Genomic DNA, 4857 nt, shown 5'->3' on the forward strand with positions numbered 1-4857 from the left:
CGTATTATGCATATCGAATCGTTTTATGAAAAATTTTGATGACAATTGATGATGGACTATTGAATGCTTTTACGATAACTATCACTCTGGAATCTGCGTTTAATAAATATTAATAAATGTACAATAAATGTTAAAACTCATAGATATAAAAAAATTATGTATGAAATTGTTAATTATTAGAATATATACGATTGTTATATTTGTTAGTATATTTAGGATTTATCTATTTTTATATACCTGTTAAAAAATAAAATGTTAGATTGTTATATTTGTAAGTATATTGAAGATTTATCTATTTTTATACACCTGGTAAAAAATAAAATATTAATAAGTAATCAATTTTCCTTTATTTTATTCGCAAGATGTTAAAAAATTTATTATTTCTAATTTTTTTGTAATAAATAATTTTCTTTTTCCTGAATGTATTTAAGATTAAGAAATATAACAAAAAAATTTGAAAAAAGATACAGAAAAATTATTTAAAAAAAACTTTTCCATGAAGGATCGAAAACTAACTAGCAGAACGAGAAGCAAAAACGCTACTACTGACGCTAGCGCACCACTTGATAGACTGTTGAAATAAAGATAATACAAATATATATACAACAAAAATCAAAACTTTTAAAACCTTTTTTCTCAAAATTGGCTAGGCATTTTTAAAAAATCCTTTCCCACGATAACACCCTAAAAGAATACTACTAATATACCAAAGCTCGTTAAAATCCGTAGGTATCCTAGTGTAAGGTCCCCTTGTTAGTGGAAAATAAAGTGTTAATAAAATAAAACATCTGTATATAATTTTAAATATAGAAGGGGAGAGAGAAATCGACAAAGGGAGAAAAGAAAGAATATTTACTAAGGACCAAAAAAAAGGACGAGGAAAATGCAGAAGGACTTATTAAATGTACGAATAAATTAGATAAAGATGATGAGACGTATACATAAAAAGATATGCGTACTTGTGTGATCTAAAAATTGATTTGATTTCAAATTTTCTTTTATCTAGCTGCAATCTCATGATTATAATTGTTAAAAATCTCTTAAAATTCCGAGTGATAGCTACTATTGTAATGATAAGGTCTGCAAAATTTCCAATTTTTTCAAAAATTACTTTAACTAGTAAAAAGATTGATTTTTTAATGGATAAATTCCATACTATTTAAAGAGAAACTTAAAATCTTGAAACTCTAAGAATATTTTGATTTTATACTTCTTTTGGCGAGATTAGGAAAAAATGATGAGAGTGAATTTTTACAATGCGTGCGCACCGACCTAATGTTTAAAAGTATAAAGTTTGTCGTAAGTAGTTAGTAGAATACAATATTCTGTTCAGTTAAAATACTTTACCATACATAAGTAAAATCACTAGTTTATTTTTTATTTCCAACCATATAAACCTCTTGGAACATTATAATTTAAAATTACTTAAATAATTACAAGCTTAGTATATAATGTAAAGAAATATTCTTTAATTAATTTACTGCGTTAGTCAAAATCGTCGGTACATACAACTGACATACAAGTCAGCTGTTGTAAAGAGAGGAGGAATAAATAAGAGTTGCGAGATCAGTCGCGAGCGTTTACTTGAACAGTAGGGACGATACGGTTTATAACGAACACTAAATGTCGTTTCTTCTCGTTACAGGTAAAAAATGTAAATATTAGTCACATAAGTTTGAAAATAAAAGTAAATCTTCTCGTTACAGAAACACAATTTTGTTTTTAACTGTATTCGACCTACACCATAAATAGTCTTATATAAATAGTATCTAAATTTATGTAAAACTTATGATTGAATGCTTATGATGAATGTGTAAGTTTAATCGAGAACGAAAACAAATGTTAAACATTGTTACCTCAAAAGCTTTTCCATTATAAGCCTTCCTAAAAATCCTAAGCCTCCTGTTATGAAAATTTTTTTTCCAGAATAAAATGTAGTTATTTCACTTCGTTTATTATAAAAATTCGGTTCTTCCACCATAGAAAACAGTTCCTCTTGATACGTTTTACCGCTCAGTGACTCCATTTTTTGGATTCTTTTATAATTAATATAAATATTACATACAAAAAACGAGAGAAGTTTGGATAAATAAATTTGATAAATAAATTGTAAGCAAATTTCAGAAATAAATAAATATTAATAAGTGATGGAAGTAGATTCATTTGATAATGAATAATATTATAATTTTTACTTTTTCAGATTCCTGAACTATTTAGTTTGAATTAATTTACAAATCAACAACTTACAATCTATTTTAATAAAAAGCATATAAATGTAATAATCTATTTCATTTGCTATTTCATCTTATTTACATTAAAGTTTTACTTTTTTTGACTTTTAGTCAGAAAAGATATAGAAGGTTGAAAAGTACAAAATTTACCTATTTATCTGAAAATTTTTTACGCAAAGAATATACCAATTTTCTTGTATAATTTGTACTAAATATATATAATAAAACTTGTAATAATTTGCAATCTTTTGAAGAACTGAGTATGTTTGTGAGTGATTTAAAACAATTGTAGGAAACTAAGTATTATAAACGTACTCCCGATAAAAACTCTCTAGATACTACTCGATGTAACTTGATTCGACTGCGGTTTTATATCAACTGGCTAATATTCGTTAAATAATCACTTGATCTACATATGTATTATTTCGTATTTGTAGGATGTGCGGAAATAATATTTTTAATATGCATACAATACAATAGGAAATTACGATGTTATCGTGAGAATGACTTTGTTAAAACCATGATTTATTCAGTTAATCTAAATTCAAGAGAATATAGAAATTATTTACCTTAAAGAGAAAATCAATACAAACGGCGAACAGTAGTACAATATTTATAAAATGCTGTAATATTATGACAATATAGTTTAATTTTTTTGAAATTAGTAAATGAAAGTATTTTGAGAAGGTGATTAAGAATTTAATATTATTTTTTTGAAACACAAGATAAGGAACATAAAACCAGGATTGTTAGAGTCTTCAAAATAAAAACATTATTTTCTATTAAATTATTTAACAACATTATTATTTAAGTAAATTACAACAAAATGGCTTAGTTAGTAGCTCTCGTCGTTAGCCGTTTGTGAATTAAGATTATCATTTAGACATAATAATAATCTCTTATTTATATTAATAACTTTCATTCAGATAACTATTCATAGCCACTAATTAGTCAATGTGAGATAAAAAAAAAACTAGTCCTTCTGTATAGTAAAAATAAAAAAAGAAGCTACTTATATGGGTCAATTCGACTATACTTTTGATCGACAAGAAACGAAAACGAATTTGTCAATTCTTTCGCTGAGTATTACAAAGTCACTAAAATATTCGATAAGTGTAGCAATATGCTTTGTCCATTACGTGTGGTATTTTTAGTTTTTTCGTCATCCAATGTAACTAAGTTAAACGAAGGTGACTTACGACACCTCAATAAAAACAAATTATGAATAGAAAGAAAAGATCTGGTATTTATAAGGTATTATTTTTATTGCTTTATTTTTTTTAAATAAATTCACAGAAAATAAATTTAATTAATATAACTGAACTATCATCGTTTTTGAAGCGACTAAACACTCTGCTCTGCACAGATACTGCAGAAATCGTGGTATGTTATATTGATTATTTAGTAAATAACAATGGGACAAATATTAAAGCTAATTAAATCGATGAGGTGGTAAATCATCTTATCATCATTAGTTCTATAATGTTTCCATTTTATTTTTATCTCAATTATCTGAGGATTACCACAAGAAAAAGATGTATGTCGCAAAAACGTGGTAAAATCAAAATTTTTCAAATTCTAGAAATCTTCTAAATATTTTTGTTTCGAATACTATATTTTGATTTTTATACATTTAAATTACATAATTGCTAAGAGTGCTTATGCGAGTAAAACTACAAAATTATGTTTACACACAAAAATGTTTGATGAAACAGTTCCTGTTGTAAGTTTAGAAAGAATATTAATTAGAATTGAAATCTATTCTAAATTATATTATTTTATTACATGAAAAACATGTGCTGTACGCATATAGAGAATTACTTTATATAGAAAAGTATATTATATGGTTTACGTCCGTTTTACAAATTAATAAGATCTTGGAAAAATGTCATTGCCTTGAACTGTAGCATATTTCTAGTCGTCATTCCGGAAACGGTAGCATTGCAAATTTTGTGGACAATAGTTTTACTTAAAAACACATGAGTTAACGTCATTGCTTATGCATATAACTCTGGGAAAGGTATATAAAATAAAATATAAAAATATATAAATTAAAATGGTATGACAATAAAAAATACTTAAAAACATTTGAATTGCTAATTCAAATCTTAAAAATCTAAATTTTCACTGAATTTAGAAACTAGGTATAATAAGATGCAGTAATAGTAAATAGCTCAAAAAGGCCAACAAAGGTTTAATTAATCGTATTAGTCATATCGGGATATTCGAGAAATTAGAAATTTGGTTTGGACGATAATGCTGCTCCTCTGGAATATCTGAAAGATTTCTGAAAAATTATGATATCAACAAGTATATAGAAAATCTAATAAATTAGAAAGATTGCGCGTTTTCACATTACACAAGATGGAAGATACGTGGAAATATATGAAATTAGTTTTTATGCAGAGATTTAAAAAATTACATGTTTTTTATGGCACTACATTATATTTACTCAATTTAAATTCTTTTACATTTTAAAAATAATAAGGATAGCTCGCGATTTTGTAGATTTTTTTATTTAATATTGATTATTAATGTTTATTAAATAGTTTACTTAAGTATAATGAAAGGGAATAAAAAAATAAGTATCTATAATCGTAAAAATTATTAATTTATACTCCTTATG

This window comes from Polistes fuscatus, unplaced genomic scaffold (genome assembly GCF_010416935.1).
Source record: "Polistes fuscatus isolate 324 unplaced genomic scaffold, CU_Pfus_HIC Scaffold46, whole genome shotgun sequence".
Lineage (NCBI taxonomy): Eukaryota > Metazoa > Arthropoda > Insecta > Hymenoptera > Vespidae > Polistes > Polistes fuscatus.